Source organism: Ovis aries, chromosome 5, assembly GCF_016772045.2.
Source record: "Ovis aries strain OAR_USU_Benz2616 breed Rambouillet chromosome 5, ARS-UI_Ramb_v3.0, whole genome shotgun sequence".
NCBI classification, from domain to species: domain Eukaryota; kingdom Metazoa; phylum Chordata; class Mammalia; order Artiodactyla; family Bovidae; genus Ovis; species Ovis aries.
In genome coordinates this window covers 106,207,965-106,233,498 of record NC_056058.1, presented here as the reverse complement: position 1 = coordinate 106,233,498, position 25,534 = coordinate 106,207,965, and positions in this window count along the sequence as shown.

Here is a 25,534-nt window from a genome sequence, read left to right as displayed (position 1 = left end):
GGAATTAAAGTCCCAGAACGAGCAGCTAGGAGGCAGCTACTACTAAGAGGCAGGCAAAGAGGGGCCAGGAGGAAACAGACCTGCACCTTTTTGGTTTTCTTTTTTTGACATTTCAGTAAAGACCAAAACGAATTCTACGCACTGTGTAAAGCACCTCTTCTGTCTTCAGCTTATTCGTCTACTCAACGCACACTGAGTGCGTGTGTGGCGTGCGCCAGGCCAGGGGACGCAGGCGTGAACAGGAGTGAACAGGAGTGAACAGGAGGGCACAGGAGGGCTGGACGCAGACTCCTGCTGCTGCGGAAACGCAGCCCCCCGCCAGTCCCGGCTCTCCCCAAAGCAGCTTCGGCGGAAGGGGGACAGCTAGCTTGTGTGAGTTTGTCTGAGCCATTCCCACCTGTGACTGGTATTAAGTTGCCGAGGTAATGTCGGCTGACTCACAAAATGCCTGAAACTTTGATAGCCAGTTCTCCAGGCTCAGCACAGCACCAAGTCCACCTCCCGCTTTATCCACCCTTCCCTTGCATAGTTAACAGCATGGATTACTGCTCCTCACAAATTCTGAGGTGGCTCAGCGGTAAAGGATCTGCCTGCTAATGCAGGAGAGGCAGGTTCAGTCCCTGGCTTGAGAAGGTTCCCTGGAGGAGGAAATGGCAACCCACTCCAGTATTTCTGCCTGGGAAATCCCATGGAGAGGGGAGCCTGGAGGGCTACAGTCCACGGGGTCACAAAGAGTCAGACCCGACTGAGCGACAGACTACGCGCACACGCACAAATTCTGAAAGGTTTTAAACCAGGAGCGTGATTCCAGCGCTGGGACAGTGGCGCCGAAGTTGGGAAATATGGCATACTTTGGTTTTCTGCCCAGAGCGACAGGAGTGACGGCAGGGGAGTCAAGCCACCCTTCCAAGCACAGAAACAAAAGCCGCGAGCACGCAAAGGACCCCGGAGGCCACGCCCACGGCGGGAGGGGGACCCCTCTGGAAGGCTGCTTTCTCCGCGGCTTAGCTTTACTCGTTCAGGCCCCGTTTCTCATGGAAGATCTTTAGCTGTGAGCTGTCACAGGGTGATCCATGAATGCGGATCAGTAGATCGTGCTGGTCTGCGTTTTGCTGAAAATATAACCTTAAAGTTGTTAAAAAGTGTTTTGGACAGGTAGCAGGGGTTAGGCTCAGGGGGCATGAACCTTGCTGGGAGGGAGTGTGACTGAGACCCTGGAAAGCAGAGTGGGCAAACACCAAAGCGGCATGAAGCCCGCTTTGTGATTCTGCCTGGGGCTGGTAAAATGTGCACATTTTGAGCTATCAACAGACATAAAGTGGTAATGATAATAAAATCAGGTCAAAAAATAAAGTAAGGGATCTTGGAAGGATTTCCTACCTCCTAACTTTTCTAATACCCTTGCAAAAGACATTTGACCGCAAATAAGAATTTATGGCATTGCGGCCCCCATAGAGATTAAAGGCTACTCTTGGCAATACTCTGCAGTACTTAGCAGCATGTGTGAAACGACTCACGGAAATGCTTCGAGTTTTCAGCATTTATTTATTACTTTTTTAACTGTAGTATGAGACAATTCTTTCTAGATGCAGCAACATGAGTCTCCAGATTGCTTTTCAGTGATAGTACAACACTTTTTCCCATCTAAGGAAGAAAATCATTACAAGTGATATCTGGTACTATATCAGAATACCTGAAGACATGCTCAATTGGAAATTGTTTATGTAATGCCTGAAGGTGTTTAGTAATCAGAAAGTGTTGTAAATTCATAATGAATAAAGTGGTCAAATGAGTTAGTAATGACAATATATTTAATTCTTTTTTAATACAAACTATAAGATTCAGTAGTTTAATATTTTTACTTGATATACAATGACCACGCCCCCCCCAAAAAAAAACCCCAAAACATGGATGTGATTGGATTTCAGCATGATCCCCTCCAGGATAATGCCATATCTATAACAGAAGCTGAAAAGATGGGGGTAAAACAAAGGAAAGTGAAGTTTCACCGTGACATTAATGGTGTCAAAATTTCAGTACAGTAGTTTATCAACATCTATTTGCCACTAACATCCACAATAGAATGGGAAAGATTAGAGATCTCTTCAAGAAAATTAGAGATACCAAGGAAACATTTCTTGCAAAGATGGGCTCGATAAAGGACAGAAACAGTATGGACCTAACAGAAGCAGAAGATATTAGGAAGAGGTGGCAAGAATACACGGAAGAACTGTACAAAAAAGATCTTCATGACCCGGATCACAATGGTGTGATCACCAACCTAGAGCCAGACATCCTGGAATGTGAAGTCAAGTGGGCTTTAGGAAGCATCACCACGAACAAAGCAAATGGAGGTGATGGAAGTCCAGTAGAACTATTTCAAATCCTAAAAGATGATGCTGTGAAAGTGCTGCACTCAATATGTCAGCAAATTTGAAAAACTCAGCAGTGACCACAGGGCTGGAAAAAGTCACTTTTCATTCCAATACCAAAGAAAGGCAAGGCCAAAGAATGTTCAAACTACCACATAATTGCACTCATCTCACACACTAGCAAAATAGTGCTTAAAATTCTCTAAGCCAGGCTTCAACAGTGTGTGAACCGTGAACTTCCAGATGTTCAAGCTCGTTTTAGAAAAGGCAGAAGAACCACAGATCAAATTGCCAACATCCATTGGATCATTGAAAAAGCAAGAGAGTTCCAGAAAAACACCTGCTTCTGCCTTATTGACTATGCCAAAGCCTTTGACTGTGTGAATCACAATAAACTGTGGAAAATTCTGAAAGAGATGGGAATACCAGATCACCTTACCTGCCTTCTGAGAAATCTGTATGCAGGTCAAGGAGCAACAGTTACAACTGGACATGGAACAACAGACTGGTTCCAAATCAGGAAAGGAGTCCGTCAAGGCTGTATATTGTCACCCTGCTTGTTTAACTTATGTGCAGAGTACATCATGAGAAACGCTGGGCTGGATGAAGCACAAACTGCAATCAAGATTGCCAGGAGAAATATCAATAACCTCAGATATGCAGATGACACCACCCTTATGGCAAAAAGTGAAGAGGAACTAAAGAGTCTCTTGATGAAAGTGAAAGAGGAGAGTGAAAAAGTTGGCTTAAAACTCAACATTCAGAAAACTAAGATCATGGCATCCAGTCTCATCACTTCATGGCAAATAGATGGGGAAACAATGGAAACAGTGAAAGACTTCATTTTCTTAGGCTCCAAAATCACTGCAGATGGTGATTGCAACCATGAAATTAAAAAATGCTTGCTCCTTGGAAGAAAAGCTATGACCAACCTAGACAGCATTTTAAAAGGCAGAGACATTACTTTGCCAACAAAGTCCATATAGTCAAAGCTATGATTTTTCCAGTAGTCATGTATGGATGTGAGAGTCAGACTATAAAGAAAGCTGAGCACTGAAGAATTGATGCTTTTGAACTGTGATGTTGGAAAAGACTCTTGAGAGTCCCTTGGACTGCAAGGAGATCCAACCAGTCCATCCTAAAGGAAATCAGTCCTGAATATTCATTGGAAGGACTGGTGCTGAAGCTGAAACTCCAATACTTTGGCCACCTGATGCAAAGAACTGTCTCATTGGAAAAGACCCTGATACTGGGAAGATTGAAGGCGAGAGGAGGGGAAGACAGAGGATGAGATGGTTGGATGGCATCACTGACTCGACGGACATGAGTCTGAGCAAACTCTGGGAGTTGGTGATGGACAGGGAGGCCTGGCTTGCTGCAGTCCGTGGGGTCCCAAAGAGTCTCACACAACTGAGTGAGTGAAGTGAACTAAACTGATAATAAGAGAGTTGGTAAACTGTTCTGATAACTTCCTGTTGGACAGAGTAGCTCAAGGACATTTCAAATATTATCTTAATAAACTGACCAAATTAATGTAATTTTTCCTGATTATTTGGTGGAAAGAGCCTGGACTTTGGTTTTAGACAGATATGGTTTCAAATGCTGGCTCTGCCATATAATTCATGGGTTATAGGACCTAAGTTGCCTGAATGAATGTCTTAGTATCTGAGCATCCCTGCTTGGAACATGGGGAAAATAACATAGCAGGGGTTTGTGACTATTAAATAAGACCATAGATTTGATCATTTGAAGCAGAGTTAATAGCATACAGTAGGCACTCCTCAGTCAGAGTTTTCCTCTCCTTTCCAGAGATCAGCTCAGGCCCTGGCATAGTCCGGTCGTTTAAGCACAGCCTTCTGATCTATTAAAAAGCAGAGACATCACTTTGCTGCCAAAGGTTCGCAAAACCGAAGCTATGGTTTTTCCTGTAAGCATGTTTGGATGTGAGAGTTGGACCATAAAGAAGACTGAGCATTGAAGAACTGATACTTTCAGAGTGTGGTGCTGGAGAACTCTGGAGACCAGTCAGTCCTAAAGGAGATCAACCCTGAATATTCACTGGAAGGACTGATGCTGGAGCTGAAGCTCCAATACTTTGGCCACCTGATGAGAAGGGCTAACTCATTGGAAAAGAGCCTGATGCTGGGAAAAACTAGAAGCAAAAGGAGAAGGGGATGGCAGAGGATAAGATGATTAGATAGCATCACCAACTCAATGGATGTAAATGTGAACAAACTGTCGGAAATAGTGAAGGACAAGGAGGCCTGGCATGCTGCATTCCATGGAGTCAAACTAAGAGTTGAACGTAACTTGGCGACTGAACAACAACTGTTTTTTAGAAAACTTTTAACATTTGTGAAATGGCTTTAGTCTTCTAATTTTAAAACAGTCATAGCAAGTAGAAGTTAAAGGCAGTCTAAAGTCTAGAAGTCCCTAATGCCCCCTGTTACTCTGAATTACATGCGATCAGTTTGGAGATGACTGTCCTTACTGCCGATGTGCAGCTGATCTAACAGAACAATAGCTTCACCCAAAAGACACAGCCTAGATCTTCCTTACACACAGAAAACAACCCAACAGCCAGTCCCTCAGAGCTCAGATTTCCAGTGATAGAATTCAACTGTAGAAGTAAATTACACGGTGCTTACAAGGCCAGTGAAACCCGATCTATCAGGATGGGATCACGAAGCTTGTACCTCACAGCCAAAATGAATGTGATTGAAACAAGTTTCTTTGCAGATTCTTATTTCAGGTTCTGACATTTTGCAACAGTTTGTTGTAAAGTTTTCTGAAGTAACTGAAAAATATAATAATTGTATTTTTGGCAACATAGAATTCCTAGGAAAGCACTTCAAATGTAGCAGCTGCTGGCATAGGAAGCAGAGCCTTTGCTTGATTGTAGATATTCTGCTAGAGATTTAAAAGTATTTTTGTACACTGAAGAATTGCAACTTAATCATCTTACTTTAGATAGTAACACCTTCTTTGCCTTCAACAGAGAATGCTGATAATTTGCTGGTCTCCCAAAAATTCTTCACCAGCCTAGTCTTCTCATAATACATAAATGAGTATATGTAGGTGGTTGTCAAACTGTCTGATCTTTTCCTCCGTGACAGCTGAAATGTTGTGCTTCCCTGTATCAGCTGCCCTGCCAGGTGTGGACGGCCCCAGCTCCCCTCTCTGGCATCCGATAAGCCTCCGCAGGGACAGGGTCCAGGCCTGACAACCGGCCTCCTGGCGCCGAGGTGCGCTTCCTCATCGCGTCTGCAGCTCCTCCGTGGGCCCTCGCTATCCACGCTGCCCTCAGGCAGAGGTCCAGATGGTCTGCACAGCGCTGTGTGGGTCACGGAGGCTGGAGCCAGGGCCGCGGCGCCCAGGTGTGTGGGGCGCCCAGGTGTGTGGGGTGGGGCGCGCTGTGTGTCAGGGCTGGAGAAGGTGGTCCAGATGGAGAAACGTTCCTCCTTTATCCTGTTCCCTCCCCTCCCGCCAACACCTATTCACTAGAGACAATGAGGGGATCACAGCACGAGCCTCACCCCTGCTGCGCTGCTGCTGCAGACTAACGGAGGTGCCTCGTCTTGGGGCCACTTAAATAAGCAGGGTGACAGGATACAGCCTTGATGGACTCCTTTTCCTATTTGGAACCAGTCTGTTGTTCCATGTCCAGTTCTAACTGTTGCTTCCTGACCTGCATACAGGTTTCTCAAGAGGCAGGTCAGGTGGTCTGGTATGCCCATCTCTTTCAGGATTTTCCACAGTTTATTGTGATCCACACAGTCAAAGGCTTTGGCATAGTCAATAAAGCAGAAATAGATATTTTTCTGGAACTCTCTTGCTTTTTCCATGATCCAGCGGATGTTGGCAATTTGATCTCTGGTTTCTCTGCCTTTTCTAAAACCAGCTTAAACATCTGGAAGTTAGCGGTTCACATACTGTTGAAGCCTGGCTTGGAGAATCTTGAGCATTACTTTACTAGCTTGTGAGATGAGTGCAATTGTGCAGTAGTTTGAGCATTCTTTGGCATTGCCTTTCTTTGGGATTCGAATGAAAACTGACCTTTTCCAGTCCTGTGGCCACTGCTGAGTTTCCCAAATTTGCTGGCATATTGAGTGCAGCACTTTTGCAGCATCATCTTTCAGGATTTGAAACAGCTCAACTGGAATTCCATCACGTCCACTAGCTTTGTTGGTAGTGATGCTTTCTAAGGCCCACTTGACTTCACATTCCCGGATGTCGGGCTCTAGGTGAGTGATCACACCATTGTGATTATCTTGGTCATGAAGATCATTTTTATACAGTTCTTCTGTGTATTCTTGCCACCTCTTCTTAATACCTTCTGCTTCTGTTAGGTCCATACCATTTCTGTCCTTTATGGAGCGCATCTTTGCATGAAATGTTCCCTTGGTATCTCTGATTTTCTTGAAGAGATCTCTAGTCTTTCCCATTCTGTTCTTTTCCTCTATTTTTTGCACTGATCGCTGAGGAAGGCTTTCTTACCTCTTCTTGCTATTCTTTGGAACTCTGCATTCAGGTGGTTTTATCTTTCCTTTTCTCCCTTGCTTTTCACTTCTCTTCTTTTCACAGCTATTTGTAAGGCCTCCCCAGACAGCCATGTTGCTTTTTTGCATTTCTTTTCCATGGGGATGGTCTTGATCCCTGTCTCCTGTACAATGTCACGAACCTCATTCCATAGTTCATCAGGCAGTCTATCTATCAGATCGAGTCCCTTAAATCTATTTCTCACTTCCACTGTATAATCATAAGGGATTTGATTGAGGTCATACCTGAATGGTCTAGCGGTTTTCCCTACTTTCTTCAATTTGAGTCTGAATTTGGCAATAAGGAGTCCATGATCTGAGCCACAGTCAGCTCCTGGTCTTGTTTTTGTTGACTGTGTAGAGCTTCTCCATCTTTGGCTGCAAAGAATATAATCAATCTGATTTTGGTGTTGACCATCTGGTGATGTCCATGTGTAGAGTCTTCTCTTATGTTGTTGGAAGAGGGTGTTTGCTATGACCAGTGCATTTTCTTGGCAAAACTCTATTAGTCTTTGCCCTGCTTCATTCCGCATTCCAAGACCAAGTTTGCCTGTTACTCCAGGTGTTTCTTGACTTCCTACTTTTGTATTCCAGTCCCCTATAATGAAAAGGACATCTTTTTTGGGTGTTAGTTCTAAAAGGTCTTGTAGGTCTTCATAAAACCGTTCAACTTCAGCTTCTTCAGCGTTACTGGTTGGGGCATAGACTTGTATTAGTGTGATATTGAATGGTTTGCCTTGGAAATGAACAGAGATCATTCTGTCGTTTTTGAGATTGCATCCAAGTACTGCATTTCAGACTCTTTTGTTGACCATGATGGCTACTCCATTTCTTCTGAGGGATTCCTGCCCGCAGTAGTAGATATAATGGTCATCTGAGTTAAATTCACCCATTCCAGTCCATTTTAGTTCGCTGATTCCTAGAATGTCGACATTCACCCTTGCCATCTCCTGTTTGACCACTTCCAATTTGCCTTGATTCATGGACCTGACATTCCAGGTTCCTATGCAATATTGCTCTTTACAGCATCGGATCTTGCTTCTATCACCAGTCATATCCACAACTGGGTACTGTTTTTGCTTTGGCTCCATGCCTTCATTCTTTCTGGAGTTATTTCTCCACTGATATCCAGTAGCATATTGGGCACCTACTGACCTGGGGAGTTCCTCTTTCAGTATCCTATCATTTTGCCTTTTCATAGTGTTCATGGGTTTCTCAAGGCAAGCATACTGAAATGGTTTGCCATTCCCTCCAGTGGACCACTCTACCACGACCCACCTGTCTTGGGTTGCCCCGCGGGCATGGCTTAGTTTCATTGAGTTAGAAAAGGCTGTGGTCCTAGTGTGATTAGATTGACTAGTTTTCTGTGATTATGGTTTCAGTGTGTCTGCCCTCTGATGCCCTCTTGTAACATCTACCGTCTTACTTGGGTTTCTCTTACCTTGGACTTGGGGTATCTCTTTATGGCTGCTCCAGCAAAGCACAGCTGCTGCTCCTTACCTTGGATGAGGGATATCCCCTCACCGCCGCCCCTCCCAACCTTGAACTTGGAATAGCTCCTCTAGGCCCTCCTGCGCCTGCGCAGCCACCGCTCCTTGGACATGGGGCAGCTCCTCCTGGCCGCCACCCCTGGCCTCTGGCGGGGGTAGCTCCTCTCGGCCGCTCCTGCGCTGTTGCAGCCTGGCACTTTTGGCCGCAGCCCCTGACCTCGGACGTGGCGTAGCTCCTCTTGACTGCCGCCCCTCAAGAATTGCTTTAGTGTTCATTAATTCATTTAATTAATGATTTATCGAATACCTATTCCATTGCAGGCATTATGCTGGAGGTCTGGGAGCAACACAGAAAACTACAAAGTCCCTGTCCTCAGGATGCTTATGTCTCCAGGGCTTTTCCCAAAGTGTGCCCCGAGAAAACACTTTCCTGCGGTTGCCTTACTCCCCTCTGTCTCTCTCTAAGTCTCTCTTTCTCTGACTAGGCATATTTGGAAAATGCTATACACGGGGTCAACATATTAGAAGCTCTGAGTGTTGGGGGGTAGCGAATCTTATTTAATTTTATTCAATTATTTAACTTATAAATTATTTAATTTATTATTTTGATTCAGATGAATTTAGATATACCTTTTGTGTAAAACCTACTGACAGTCCAAGAAACTAGCATTTCTTAAACGACCTGTGGGAAGATCCTTTTCTGAACATCCTTCCCATTCTGGTGGAGGAAGAATTCTCAGATTTCCCAGATAGGTTATTGAACTTGGAGTCTTTAAGGAGATACTGTATTATATATTTGACAGAGTTGAATATAAGTCCCAGCTATGCATTATTATGCATTGACGCCATGTAATTGCATTGAGAAATTCTTAACTCCTACGAGAAAGGTTTAAAGGATTGTCCTCACAGATCACCTTTCCTCGAAACTTTATCATTGCGCTTCACTGGTTCCCTCCTAACTCTGCCAGTCTCCAAGTGCTGTAAATTGCCTGGGCCTTTGTTGTAATTAATAAATCTCAGGAAGATCCTGTGTTTAGCTGGTTGGCATGGGGTGGAAGCAGAATTCTCCACCCTTTGGGGGGCGGTTAGTGTTTCCCAGAGCCCCGACCGCATGGAGGGGCTCCTGGCAGCACCTGGCTCTGCCACTTTCTTCCCACTTGAAACGCCTTTGAGCAGCTGCCCCCACAGCAGGGTGGCTGCAAGTGACGGGCTGGGGCCCTGCTGTAAATGCCAGCAGCAGAGCAAGTCTGGCCATGGCTACCAAGAGGCAGAAGTTGTGTGGAAACATTATAGAATTTTCATTGTCCATCGTGGCAGTGTGTTTGTGACCAAACAGAGGGCACCAGTTGAATATCAAAAAAAAAAAAAAAAAAAATATGGATCCACTCTCTCAAAAGCCTCACTGATGGCCTTCCATTGCCAGAGAGGGCAACAAGCAAATCAAAGCTTAAGACACATTGACTGTCCCAGCCCCAGCCTCTGTGCCTAGTTTACACACCCTTCGCAGAGAAACCGAAGGCAGCAATGCTCTGATACCACGGCTGCTGACACCTGCCGCCTGCGGAGCACGCGCCCCGCATCTGACCCCACCACCTGTGCGTGTGTGTTAGTCACTCGGTGGTGCTCTCTGCGACCCTACGGACTGTAGCCCACCAGGTTCCCCCATCCTCGGGACTCTCCAGGCAAGAATACGGGACTGGGTTGCCATTCCCTTCTCCAGCGATCAAACCCTGGTTTCCTGCATTGCAGGCAGATTGTTTACCATCTGAGTCACCAGGCAAACCCGCCAGCACCTGTAAGCCTTATCTGAATTTCTCCTCTCAACACACTTATGAAGTAGCTTCCTTTTGGGGGATGAAACAACGGAGGCAGCTGAGAAGTGAATAGCTTACCCTCAGCCGTGTAACCAGGAGCTTGTGAGACAGAGATCCAAACTGATACCTACTCAAATGAGGGCTAACTTGAAAGTGCATGGCAGTGACTTAAGGCTGGATGAGTTTCCAAAGGCCAAGAACAGCGGCTGTTGTGTAAACCAACATGGCGTTTCCCAGCACTCTGATCAGATCACAGCACTGGTGTGAGGTGGAATTTCCAACCAAAGCTGAGCAACAGGAAATAAATTTAGTAATCACATTCCATTTTTGACAGCTAAATTTCAGTGTAAACTCTAATTCTTGGCAAATAAAACTAGAGATACTAAGTAATCTTTGTGGACATGAAAATGACTACCCCGTATATCCCAGTTTCCTAGCTTCCCTTAAGGTTAAGGTGGCTTGGTTATCATTTCTGAATCTCAAGCACCATCGTGTCCCCTGACTGCACCGACTGAAATAAGGATCAGTCAATCCCTCGTCCCCCACAGAGGGGACAGGGTTGAGAAGCGGTGGATGTCTGTGAATTGGCCTGACGTTTGTGGAATGCAGTTGTCACAGGAGGCGAGCCTTGGAAACATCATGATTCCTGGGAACCCCGTGTGAGGAAATGCCACTCACCCTTCCATCCACGTTGAAAGTGCTGTTTTGGTGCTGAGAGGTGCGTTTCTTAGGAGTACTTTCCTCTCCGAGCACATCACAGGATTTTCTTTATGGCTGCTCAAAGATTTCCGTTTCCCTTCTTTGAGAGATTAAAAGGGGGTTTTACTTTTAAAGAGCTGGGTTGCAGCATGAGAAATAGCGATGCCCTGTTCTATCACACGGCTCTTAGAGGAGAAGCAGGCTGCAGACCCTGCTATTCATCTTCCAGCCACTGTAGGCGGGCTGAAGGGGTGTAGGAGGCCTCAGGAGTCCTCTAGACAGAGAGGTCAGAAATGCCTTCTCTGAGATGCGGAGATGAGGGGCTAGGTGCAGACGTAATCACGTTTCTCCCCTCCCGGCAGGTGTCGCAATTCATCCCGATCTCTTCATCGCGGAGTCTGGACACCGAAGTTTCCTTCCGGGTCAGGCTGAAGGCTGGGGGCCGCGGCTCGCCATTCGCAGTGCAGCCAGCGCTCGCGTTTGGTCAGTATCTGAGATAAACGTTTATCAGAGAGCTTCTCCCGCGGTACCTCAAGGCCTTTCCGTCAGGGAATGAGACACATTCATCTTGTGCTGATTTAATTGCAGAAAGGAAGGCTGGTTTTATACACTATGAAGCCACTTGCAGGGAAGAGGGAGCCTCATATCTACCGCGAGCGGGCTTCATTTTGTTGAAACCCTCGGTTTCCCTTACCACTGCTGGAAGCAGAATGCAGTTTCCCTCCGAGCCTCCCGGAATGGGGCCTGGTTTACCGAACCACAGTGACAGGGACAACGTACAGGCTGGAGCTAGCGCAGCCCGGCTCCAGCGGCAGTTCACAGGATTTGCACGCTTGTCTTAGAAGTGGGCTCCTTAAGGTCCATGCTGCAGCCGGAGGGCCGCCCTCTCCCTGACCACGTGCTTTCCTGCGCAGCGGCTCCCGGCCTCTTCTTGGGAGTCGGCATTAAGCCCCGGCAAAGAGCTCTGCAGGTCTCGCCCGTCTACCCGCCTCTCGGAAGCTGCCCCATGTCTGAACCTGCGTGGGCGCAGCGCTGGGCCCCTGGACCGAGTCTGCCCCCGGGGGAGAGGCCAGCGCCCCAGGCCCATCCTGCCCGCCCCGCGGGTGTGCCCCGGGCTCTCCGTTGGGTTGAGCTCCACTGCCGCCGCCCGGGGCCGCGTGCATCTCAAGCAGGACTTCGCCCCCCGCCCGCGGGCCAAGAGGGGCTCCGCCAGCCCCTCAGCCACCGGGCCGCCGAAACCCAAGATCCATTTTTTCTTTCCAAAAAGAATTTTTCACTGGAAAACAAAGTCAAGAGCAAACGAGTACCGAAGCACAGAAGCTGACGTGTCTAAGACCTTTGACCTGGCCCTAGTGCTGGCCTTACTCTTTCAGAATCAGTGTTTCCTACTGGACTAGTCACAGAGGCCTGTTTCCTCACATTAGGAGAGGAAATGCTTGTCCTACATCCAAGCCACCGATTCCAGCCGACTCCCAAGTTTCTCTTAGCGCATTTCTGAGATATGCCCAGAAGAAGTCCTTTTTCCAGTTCAGTCGCTCAGTCGTGTCTGACCCTTTGCGACCCCATGAATCGCAGCACGCCAGGCCTCCCTGTCCATCACCATCTCCCAGAGTTCACTCAGACTCACGTCCAAGTCAGTGATGCCATCCAGCCATCTCATCCTCAGTCGTCCCCTTCTCCTCCTGCCCCCAATCCCTCCCAGCATCAGAGTCTTTTCCAATGAGTCAACTCTTCACATGAGGTGGCCAAACTACTGGAGCTTCAGCTTTAGCATCATTCCTTCCAAAGAAATCCCAGGGCTGATCTCTTTCAGAATGGACTGGTTGGATCTCCTTGCAGTCCAAGGGACTCTCAAGAGTCTTCTCCAACACCACAGTTCAAACGCATCAATTCTTCAGCGCTCAGCCTTCTTCACAGTCCAACTCTCACATCCATACATGACCACAGGAAAAACCATAGCCTTGACTAGATGGACCTTAGTCGGCAAAGTAGTGTCTCTGCTTTTGAATATGCTATCTAGGTTGGTCATAACTTTTCTTCCAAGGAGTAAGCATCTTTTAATTTCATGGCTGCAGTCACCATCTGCAGTGATTTTAGAGCCCAGAAAAATAAAGTCTGACACTGTTTCCACTGTTTTTCCATCTATTTCCCATGAAGTGATGGGACCGGATGCCATGATCTTCGTTTTCTTGAGCTTTAAGCCAACTTTTTCATTCACCTCTTTCACTTTCATCAAGAGGCTTTTTAGTTCCTCTTCACTTTCTGCCATAAGGGTGGTGTCATCTGCATGTCTGAGGTTACTGATATTTCTCCCAGCAATCTTGATTCCAGCTTGTGTTTCTTTCAGTCCAGCGTTTCTCATGATGTACTCTGCATAGAAGTTAAATAAGCAGGGTGATGATATATAGCCTTGACGTGCTCCTTTTCCTATTTGGAACCAGTCTGTTGTTCCATGTCCAGTTCTAACTGCTGCTTCCTGACCTGCATACGGATTTCTCAAGAGGCAGATCAGGTGGTCTGGTATTCCCATCTCTTTCAGGATTTTCCACAGTTTATTGTGATCCACACAGTCAAAGGCTTTGGCATAGTCAATAAAGCAGACATAGATATTTTTCTGGAACTCTCTTGCTTTTTACATGATCCAGTGGATGTTGGCATTTTGATCTCTGGTTCCTCTGCCTTTCCTAAAACCAGCTTGAACATCAGGAAGTTCACGGTTCACGTATTGCTGAAGCCTGGCTTGGAGAACTTTGAGCATTACTTTTCTAGCATGTGAGATGAGTGCAATTGTGTGGTAGTTTGAGCATTCTTTGGCATTGCCTTTCTTTCGGATTCAAATAAAAACTGACCTTTTCCAGTCCTGTGGCCACTGCTGAGTTTTCCCAATTTGCTGGCATATTGAGTGTAGCACTTTCACAGCATCATCTTTCAGGATTTGAAACAGCTCAACTGGAATTCCATCACCTCCACTAGCTTTGTTCGTAGCGATGCTTTCCAAGGCCCACTTGACTTCACATTCCTGGATGTCTGGCTCTAGATTAGTGATCACACCATCATGATTATCTGGGTCGTGAAGATCATTTTTGTACAGTTCTTCTGTGTATTCTTGCCACCTCTTCTTAATACCTTCTGCTTCTGTTAGGTCCATACCATTTCTGTCCTTTATGGAGCGCATCTTTGCATGAAATGTTCCCTTGGTATCTCTGATTTTCTTGAAGAGATCTCTAGTCTTTCCCATTCTGTTCTTTTCTTCTATTTCTTTGCACTGATCGCTGAAGAAGGCTTTCTTATCTCTCTTGCTATTCTCTGAAACTCTGCAATCAGATGCTTATATCTTTCCTTTTCTCCTTTGCTTTTCACTTCTCTTCTTTTCACAGCTATTTGTAAGGCTTCCCCAGACAGCCATGTTGCTTTTTTGCATTTCTTTTCCATGGGGATGGTCTTGATCCCTGTCTCCTGTACAATGTCACGAACCTCATTCCATAGTTCATCAGGCAGTCTATCTATCAGATCGAGTCCCTTAAATCTATTTCTCACTTCCACTGTATAATCATAAGGGATTTGATTGAGGTCATACCTGAATGGTCTAGCAGTTTTACCTACTTTCTTCAATTTGAGTCTGAATTTGGCAATAAGGAGTTCATGATCTGAGTCACAATCAGCTCCTGGTCTTGTTTTTGTTGACTGTATAGTGTTTCTCCGTCTTTGGCTGCAGAGAATATAATCAATCTGATCTCGGTGTTGACCATCTGGTGATGTCCATGTGTAGAGTCTTCTCTTGTGTTGTTGGAAGAGGGTGTTTGCTATGACCAGTGCATTTTCTTGGCAAAACTCTATTAGTCTTTGCCCTGCTTCATTCCGCATTCCAAGACCAAGTTTGCCTGTTACTCCAGGTGTTTCTTGACTTCCTACTTTTGTATTCCAGTCCCCTATAATGAAAAGGACATCTTTTTTGGGTGTTAGTTCTAAAAGGTCTTGTAGGTCTTCATAAAACCGTTCAACTTCAGCTTCTTCGGCGTTACTGGTTGGGGCATAGACTTGGATAACTGTGATATTGAATGGTTTGCCTTGGAGACAAACAGAGATCATTCTGTCGTTTTGAGATTGCATCCAAGTACTGCATTTAGGACTCTTTTGTTGACCATGATGGCTACTCCATTTCTTCTAAGGGATTCCTGCCCGCAGTAGTAGATATATAATGGTCATCTGAGTTAAATTCACCCATTCCAGTCCATTTTAGTTCGCTGATTCCTAGAATATCGACGTTCACCCTTGCCATCTCCTGTTTGACCACTTCCAATTTGCCTTAATTCATGGACCTGACATTCCAGGTTCCTATGCAATATTGCTCTTTACAGCATCGGATCTTGCTTCTATCACCAGTCACATCCACAGCTGGGTATTGTTTTTGCTTTGGCTCCATCCCTTCATTCTCTCTGGAGTTATTTCTCCACTGATCCCCAGTAGCATATTGGGTACCTACTGACCTGGGGAGTTCCTCTTTCAGTATCCTATCATTTTGCCTTTTCATAGTGTTCATGGGGTTCTCAAGGCAAGAATACTGAAGTGGCTTGCCATTCCCTTCTCCAATGGACCACATTCTATCAGCTGTCTCCACCATGACCCATCATTAATCATAAGACAGCAGAAGTATAGGTTCTGTAAGTACATCAGATGTTATTTCAATCTAGGTTTTTAAAATGGGTTCCTTCTCTCTACCCCCTCCAAACATGAGCCTCCACATCTCATTTCATTTAGGGGGGCACTCTGGCACTTTAAATTTCACTTTCTTCTACCCTTTGTATCAACTGAACTGCAACTGTTTCAGAAGATTTTCTTTGGTGTCAAGCCTTCCTCTAACTCCTTCTTATTATACTCCAATTGATTGGTCCCAATAATGGAAGAACCTCAAAGATGTCTGTGTCAGTTCTTACTTCATTCCTATAAATAGTCAAACTTATTATGGTCACAGGTGCTGGTTTCTGTAAAAATCTCTTGGTCAATTATGTTTAGGCAGATTTTCCTCTATGTGGAAGGTCAGGGATGTTTGAAATCCAAATCAAGGTACTTCTCAGGACGCTGTTCTGCGTTTTCTTTAGCGCTTGGACCAATGCTTGAGACCTCACTCTCTACACTGAAGGGTAAGCTGAAATAAGTGTGGACCTCAAAACCATTTAGGCCTAGACAGATGGCTTCCCCAGTGACTCCGGGGTAAAGATTGTGCCTGCAGTGCAGGAGCTGCAGAAGACATGGGCTTGATCCCTCGGTTGGGAAGATCCCCTGGAGGAGGGCAAGGCAACCAGCTCCAGTGTTCTTGCCTGCAGAATCCCACGGACAGAGGAGCCTGGCAGGCAACAGTCCAAGGGGTCACACAGAGTTCGTCATGACTGAAGTGACTTAGCACACACACAGCAGAATATTTTTTAAAAAACCTATTTTCATGCATATACTGTCTATACAAAGAGTTCCTTCAAACCAATAACAGAAAGTTGAACATATTAGAAATGGGGTCAAAGGTTATGCCCAGACAGTTCACAAAACGACTCTTTGTTAATAGAAAAGATGGAAAATGATCCACTTCTCTTATAAGAAAAATGCAAATTGAAGTTATTTTGACATATTTAAAAAAAAAATCTACCAGACTGGTAAAGATCCAAAAAGTATACAGAATACGGGGAAACAGGTACTCATTCAATACCAATGGAATTGCAAATTAACACCTTTGGAAGACAAGTTATCAATACCTAACAATCACATATTATTTGATTCAGCAATGCACCTTCTAAAAATTTAACCCACAGAAATGTATAATGTTACTGCTGCAGAAGTGTTTGTAATATCAAAATTTGGACAAATATAGATGTCTATGACATTTGAATCCCGTCTTAAGGTAAATGGCTTGCTGGTGTGCCTTCTGCCTCCATGGGTACAAGTGCGGTGCCAGGTTGCTTTGCATATTTACCAACTCTGTAGAAATAGTCGCCGTTGACCGCTCCTGCACTGGCGAATGGAAGCAAAGGCCGTGATCTCAGTTTGTCTGCTCTGTTAGTGGGAAGCTCACCCCTCCCTCACGGCAGCAGAGTTGAGCCCACTCTTTTCCTGAAGAGTCTCCCACATGCCCCAGCTTACCACTGTTTCCGCCTAACTCCTGCCTCTCCTGGTCTTGGCCTACACATCTTTTCTTCCAGAGAATATTCCCTGACCTCTTCCTCAAACACACTGGGGTGGGTTTCCTTCCCATTTGATCCCAAGTACCCCCTTATTAAGGGATTCCCAGGTGGTCCAGTGGATAAAGAATCCACCTGCAATGCAGGAGACCCAGGCTCGATCCTGTGTTGGGAAGCTCCCCTGGAGGAACGCAAGGCAACCCACTCCAGTATTCTTGCCTGGAGAATCCCATGGATAGGGGAGTCTGGTGGTTACAGTCCACAGGGTCATGAAGAGTTGGATGTGACTAAGCAACTGAGCATGGAAGCATCCCTTATTCACCATGATAGTGATCTGAATCCTTCTAGATTATAGTAATCTGCTCATCTGTCTTTTTCCCTCAGGACTCTAAATTCTTTAAGGGGCAGAGACAGGATCTTTTACTCACTCTCTGTTGTGTCCTTGACATCTGTCATGGAACTCTCCCTGTGACTTGCATTCAACACATATTTGCTTAATGAAAGAATGAGGGGCATTTTCGTCCCTGAGTGTGTGTATGTGTTAGTCCTCAGCAGTGTCTGACTCTTTGCGACCCCATGGACTTTAGCCCGCCAGGCTCCTCTGTCCATGAGATTCTCCAGGTGAGAATATTGGAGTGGGCAACCCTTTCCTTCACCAGGGGTTCTCTCAAACCCAGGGGTCGAACCTGGGTCTCCTGCACTGCAGGCAGATTCTCTACCCTCTGTGCCACCAGGGACACCCACTGAGGGTCAGTCTTGACCCAGGATAATGAAGCCATTCTCTCAGCTCTCACGTATTTTGGGAGAGCAAGGAGAATAGGTGGGAAGACGCTGAATTTCTCAAAAAGTAAAATAAACCCTGCAAAGCCATTATTATATAAGTTTACCAGAAAGTCACTCTAAGTATGTCTTTCTTTTATGTTTTAAGAAGTGTCACCATGTATCTTGATTCAGGCACTTGTAACTCTCTGATTCTGGGGTGAAGAAAGTTGACGGTGACTTCGGTGTACACGCTTTCCCTCATTCCCAGGGTGCCCTAGACAGGGAACCAGGAGCACTGTCTGTGAGCTGACAGTTTGAGTATCATTCTCACCATTTTTGTATCCATTCTTTTCAAGTAAATGTACCATTAATTTGAAGCATAGCATTTGGGGGGAGTTAAATAAATCTATGGAAGTGCACTTAAAATTAATGTTGAGAATTATTGTTAGAGGACTTACTTTCCTCCAACTGAAGGTTATGCATCAGCAGACCAACTGCAGGCCAGGCCGGGGCAGGAGCCAGTTTCTCAGGCTTTCAAACTTCAGCACTGACAATAATGTTTGAATTTTATGTTTGTACACACATGAGCCCTTCCCAGTTTGGCTGCTGCTCCCTAAAAACCTGCTGAGTGTGTGCCTGACTAGTGACTCTAGGCAAGGCCAGAAAAACAGAGGAACCTAGGCAGATGGACGTTATAGGACCCAGAGCAAATTAACATTCACAAGCCCTTTCTGACATCTCCCTTTAAAATCAAACCAGGTGTATTAGGGAGAGGAAGAACACTGTGGATGAGCCCTTTGCTCTGCTGAGAATATTCCCAAGAACAGGAGTTAGTTCAAAAGCCTTGCTTTGGTGCTGCAATTTAAGAATGGAATTTGCTTACCGCTCATGTCTTTGAAATATGTGTTCCCTTAGAAGGGAACTTCTTAAACTAACCTAATTGTCCTTTCTTGGTTGGCCTGTCTTTGCAATGGAAGTGCACTGGAAAAGATTAGCGATGTCTTTATGAACATCAGATAATCAAAGCTAGCTTTCTTTCAACCATCTTTACAGCGGTCAGCCACCTCTGATACCAAAATCTGGAAGCTCTCCTGTCCCTTGTATAAAACTACAGTATTTGCTGACAACTGAAGCACAGCATCCTGTATGCTTTCAGTCATCTTCAGATTGTTTACAATACCCAGCACAATGCAAGTGCTACGTAAACGGCTGCTTTTGTTTTGTTGCTGTTGCTGAGTTCTTATGTCGCGTCCAACTCTTTGAGACCCCATGGACTGTAGCCCGCCAGGCTCCTCTATCCGTGGGATTTCCCAGGCAAGGATACTGGCGTGGAGGATACTCCTCCAGGGGCTCTTCGTAAGCCAGGGATCAAACTCGTGTCTCCTGCAATGACAGGCAGATTCTTTACCACTGACCCACCTGGGAAGCCCAAATAGTTTCAGTCATACAGCACATTCAAGTTTTGCTTCTTGGAACTTTCTGGAATTTTTTAAAAGGATTCTCAGTTCTTGGTTTGTTAATTCCAAAAATGCGGAGCCCGAAGATATGGAGGGTCTCTGTACTCTTTCCCCGGCTTTACTTTCCATCAATTTTTGATACTGACTTTAGCTTCTGCCAGAGGGTAAGCGCAGAGTAAATGAAGACGGCGCCGACTCTCTCCTCTGCTTTCACTCGTCCTCAGGGGATGTGGCAGGTATCCTCTGCGCCATGGGAGGACTGTACATTCTTTCCCCACTCCCTCCTGCAGGAATTTGTATGTTCCCTAGAAGTTGAATCAGTGTTTTGAAACAGGCAGTGTGACGGCTGAAACTTGGAGTAGAGCCCATTATGAGTTGAAAAGGATTCCCAGCTGCGTTTTCACCAGTCCCAGATCCCAGCTGCAGCAGCACACAAGGGACTTCATTTCTTAAGCCCCGTGTGTATATGTGTACGTTCACGTCAGTGCAGGAGACTGCATGGCTTTGAAGCAGCTGGGAAGCCCTGAACTTTAGAGACGAGTTAATTTTCTTTGTGACGCAGACCTGAGTGGCTACAGGTATAAAGGTAAATACACCATACTTCTCTGTTTATTAAATTAGAAAGATTCTCAGCATGATTTCAAGCATTAGGGGCATCAAAAGAAAGCTAAAGCATGGGTCTTCATGTCAAAGCAGGTAAGGGCAAAAAGGCCTGGAAGCAAAAAGATAATTCAAGATAGGCTGAGGAGTGTCAGCATGCATTGCAAAACCGGCGATGAGGGTGGAGGTAGATTCAAAGTGAGTCTTTAAAGGGACTGCTTCTCCCCGGTCTGGAATAGCACAGAGCAAGTTTGAATTTCCTCCTTATGGGAGAGCTGATTCTCATAAATATGTATGGAATCTCCTTTCAAGGCTGCACATAAGTGGTGCTGGTGGCAAAGAGCCCATCTACCAGTGCAGGAGACGGAAGAGAAGTGTGTCCGATCCCTGGGTCAGGAAGACCCCCTGGAGGAGCAAATGGCAACCCACTCCAGTGTTCTTGCCTGGAGAACCCGGCGAACAAAGGCGCCTGGTGGGCTAGCGTCCATAGGGTCACAAAGAGTCAGATACGGCTGCAGCAACTCAGCACACATGCAGGGAAAGGTAATTACAAGGAAACGAAAAGGAGAATTTGAAAGTCAGGTGCGGAGAGAAGGCAGTGTGCTTCTGAAGAAATAGGAAAATTAAAATTTGGGGTAGCCCTCACTTTTCACTGGATTAACAGCTAATGAAGCTCAGGAGACTGACCTGAAGACAAAGTCAGAGGTATAGGAGTGCTGTGTCCTGCTTTCTTAGACCAGACTCACGCGATAGCCAGTTGAGCCCATCATTTACCGCTTTGGTAACAAAGCATAATCGGTCAAAATACAGGCTTCAGCTCCAGCACCCCTCGTCAAACAGGAGGCCATCTGTGTCCTGACTTGTGGTCCTCATCCCCGGCACCGGCAACCCACGTCAGGTTGCTGAGCGCCTGACCGAACGACCTCAGCTTCCTGTCCTGAGCTTTGAACGCTGGTCTTCCTCAGACCCCGGGCTCGATGTCCGTTCTTTCTGTTTCCCGCCTCACCAGAGCCATCGTCATCTGTCCCTGTAGGAGCTTGTCAAACGTTTGATCCCTCACCTTCCTCCTCCCTTGAAAATCCCAGTTCATGAAACAAGTCTGAACACTAAAAGAGCAAACAACAAGCTCAGCAAACAACGAGGGAAAATCAGAACAGGGGCTAAAATGGCCACGTGTCTAAATGCCCTTGAACCCCGGGCAGGATGGAGGAGGAGGAAAGCAGTCCGGGAAAGACGCTGCTGTGCCTGGAAAGGCAGCCGAGGGCTTGGCCCTGATTGCCTGCAGCTTTCTCCGCACTCATCATGCTCAGTCACAAGCCTGGTATTATTTTGATGTCGTTATTCTGCGGCTGGCCTTGTTTTTATTTTTTAGAATACAAGAAAGGGACAAAAAGAATCTCTTTACAAGCCTGTCAGGCACACTGTCCTCTTTTCAGAGGAAGGGAGTGGTTGAATTTACATCTGCAGAGCCATTCACGACCCATGATTTCCCTAGAGCCGGAAAACCGGGGTCCAGGGGATGACTTACAGTCCTCAGGATCAACAGTGGGGTCAAATCTGGGGTCTGGTTTCTGAGTCCATGTTGGGCCACAACTCCTTGGCAGCAATTTTATGAGGAAAGGAAAACACGCAGCTGACTAGGATTTAAGAGATTTGCTCAAGGTCAAAAGGGACACCTTCACGTGACAAGCTTCCTGTGAAAAGCTCAGGGCACCAGCAGAATCAAAGCTCTTTGTTAAGGCGCATCAGGCAGCCAAGAGCTTCCATTAAGCCCTGTTTGTAGAGAATTTAGGGGATTAAAGTGAGATAGAAGGCATGGCCCCTCCCTTTTAGGAGTTTGAAGTCTAATGGAAGGAATAAAATACACAGGCCAGAAAATGGGACAGCTACAAATGAAAATAGATAGGAGCACTTACAGAAGGGCAGCAGAAACATGCAAAGATGGTCACTGTTAATTGGACATGTACAGACACATACGGTTGAGCTAAAACAGCCGGCAAGTATCTGGGGGGGGGGGGGGGCGGACAGAAGCCTCTGTAACATTCACAGTGTAAGTAAGGGTTTTAGAAAGATATTTCAGCCTCGGGTCAGACCACTCGATGACCCAGCACCGCAGCCTCCAGGCTTCAGTCCTATGCATCTCCCTGCTGTCAATCTGGTGTTGAGACTGACTGGAACTTGTGCTGAAAAGTGAAGCGGGAGGGCAAGCCAGATGCTTTGGGTGGAGTGGGGACCGGTGTGAGAATCTGTTGACGATTATCAGGATAGATGAGTACAGCTCCCCGAAAACCTAGACCCCTGTCCCCATTCCTGTCGATAAGACATAGAAACGAGTTAGTCAGAGTAGAGACGCCGCGCCGTGGATTCTGTCCAGGCAGTGATATTATTTTAATCTAAGGTGCAGAACCAAGAATCGCTCTAAGGAGTCTTGGCAACATTTGCCTGGGGACGCGCCACTCTGCTCTATTGCTACACCCCATGCCTGGTCTACAGACACACCCAGCTCTTCCAGAGTGGAAGATGGAGGAAGTCAGGACCAGACATAAAGGGTCCACCCGTCCACGGGCCAGTAAGAAAGGCCCGCTGCCCACCCCACCTGCTTCCTGCCTTGGCTGGGCCGGCGGGCCCCGGCTGCAGAGATGCGGCCGCTTGCTCAGTGTCGGGTGTACGACAGAGAGCAGCTGCCCTGGTGAGGGATGCTCACAGGCCACAGGGAGCACAGCCCAACAAATGCAGTGTTGATTGTCTTTCCTGACATATTGCCCCAGACCTTTCTGTGCAGTTTGCACAACAGGCTGACGTTCAGTGGGCAAACATAGCTGATGATGCTGAAGTCGCTCCACGTTTTGTGTTAGAAGTTCATCCTAAATGTGATGCTTCATTCGATATGCAACCCCCCAGGTATAAGCGTCAGAGAGCAGGGAGAAGGCCTGCAATTCCTCAGGTCTCCCTCTTCCCAAGGCTCCACCGTGAAGTGACATTTTTGTCCTAAACTCTGGGCGAGAAAATGGCATAAAGTGTCCTGTGAACCCTCTCCAGCAAGTTTCCATTTCCGCAAACCCTGCCTGATAAACTTTCACAGGTGTGTATCAGAGTAGGAAAGAATTCTCATTATGGCCAAAAAGGGTATGTTAAGTGGTTGCTAAAAATATTATCCAATTTATCTTCAAATAAAAACCCCAAAGTGACCGCAGGGCAAGGGTTCCTCCTCTCCCATTGCCTTTTTATACAGAACTAATTCCTTCAAACTACAGGCGCAGATCAGACCCACACCATCCTCAGAAAAGGTGTGCTGGAAGAGTTACCTGTGCATTCTCGGGAAGCTGCGCCTATCGGGGCTCTCCTTATAGGCTGCCATTTTAAGGCTGCCTTTGTGCGCTCTTGTGGCATGTGCACTGCAGAGCACAGCTGCGGCCTTTTCTTCGCTCGGGGTTCACAGGGTGAGGCACTGGCCCTAGCCGGGGATGAGCGTTTTGGAACTCCTGCTTTTGCGAAAATGAAGCCTCCCAGTGACATCAGGAAAAATGAATTGCCAAACAGCAGAGGCAAAAATCCCACAGACCTTGCCCTGGAGGGTTAGGATGACCACAGACTTCCCTTTGGATCACCAGCAGCCTTCACCCTGCTGTGTGGTGAGAGCTTTGAGCCCCACTGCGGGCTCTGCCCCACCATGCAAAGAATGGTGTGTGCAGAGCAGATGTCAGGAAGCAGCCCAGAATCTGTATAATTTTCTTCACAATTAAAATTTCCTGTTAAAAGTTTGTAAGTGGAGTCACAAAAGGTTAATTCTACAGAGAGCAGTAGGGCAATAGCTATTAAAAAGAGGACAATCACAAGTCACCACAGGAACATTTGTGGGCATAAAATTTTGGCCCAAGGTACATATATTGAGCTGTGGATTATAGCCTGTAGTATAACTGTAGCCATCTACAATTAATTGAAAGGAAGTCATTTCCTAATTAGGATTGTCATCCATCTAGAGCCTGGGGTTAGAAAGTAGGAAAGGGAAAAAGAAAAGACAAGAAAAAACCATCTGCACACCAATTTCATGAACTTGTCCATTTTTAATGCTTAGCCAGTTTAGAGCAGCTCTAAAAAACTGAGATCTGCTCCCTAAAAAATGTGAGTATGGAACTGGTGCCCTTTTGTAAAATTAGAGTATTGATCCTCTAAACATTTGGTTGCTAACTTGCCCTTGTCCCTGGGATTGAGTCTCATTACATGATACCAAGCAGAGATGAAAATCAAGAAGTGCTGAATTTCACTGCATTTTTTCTCCCAAGTACCTAAATATGGAGCATTTGTCCTTTGGAGCCCAATCTCTTCTTCCTCCCTTGAGGAGCGGTAGACAGTGTGGTAGAAATAACCCTGGCTTTTGTGTCAGAAGGTGGAGGGTTCAGATCCACCCCTAACTAACTCTAGGCCTTGGACGATTCACTTAATTCCTCTAAGCCTTGGTTTCCACATCCGTACAAAAGGGATAAACCTATCATAGAGACTATCTTAGAGGTCATAATGAAGGTTAAATGGTTCGGCACAAGCAGAACTAACAGAGGGGAGCAGACCCTTTGGTTTGATGGCTGCAGCCCAAAGCTGTGTATCTCTACAGCCCCCAAACCTGTGAAGCAATAACAGAAAAGACAGCAACGGGAACAGCAGCAGCTGCTGTCTGTTGCTCTGTGTGTTGGGCACCTTTCTTTAATTTCCTTTTTTCTTTCTTGTATATAAGATGTACCACATCTTACTCCTTGGAACAAAAGTTGTGACTGACCTAGATGGCATATGAAAAAGCAGAGACGTCACTGCCAACAAAGGTCCGTCTAGTCAAGGCTATGGTTTTTGCTGTGGTCATGTATGGATGTGAGAGTTGGACTGTGAAGAAAGCTGAGCGCTGAAGAATTGATGCTTTTGAACTGCGGTGTTGGAGAAGACTCTTGAGAGTCTCTTGGGCTGCAAGGAGATCCAACCAGTCCATCCTAAAGGAGATCAGTACTGGGTGTTCATTGAAAGCAGTGATGTTGAAGCTGAAACTCCAATACTTTGGCCACCTGATGTGGAGAGCTGACTCACTGGAAAAGACTCTGATGCTGGGAGGGATGGGGGCAGGAGGAGAAGGGGACGACAGAGGATGAGATGGTTGGACGGCATCACGGACTCAATGGACATGAGGTTGAGTAAACTCTGGGAGTCGGTGATGGACAGGGAGGCCTGGCGTGCTGTGCTAGTGGTTAAGAACCTACTTGCCAATGCGGAAGGCACAGGAGACTGGGGTTTGACCCCTGGGTCAGGAAGATCCCCTGGAAAAGGAAATGCAACCCACTCCATTATTCCTGTCTAGAGAGTCATATGGAGAGAGGAGCCCTGTGGGCTACAGTCTACAGGGTCACAGAGAGTCAGACACGACTGAAACGACTTAGCACACTGCAGCTGGAAGTACGGTCAGTGCATTGACAGCACCTTGATGAGGGATGCCCAAGATACTTGCCAAAAAGGGCTGCTAAAAGGAGATGAATACTAGGTAGAAAACATTAAATATTCCCCAAAGGGTTTTGGATGTCAGCTGTAATTGAACCTCCCAATAAGCTTTTAGTTCAGAAGGAAAGAAACACAGGTGTGAAGGGCCCTCAGCAACGGT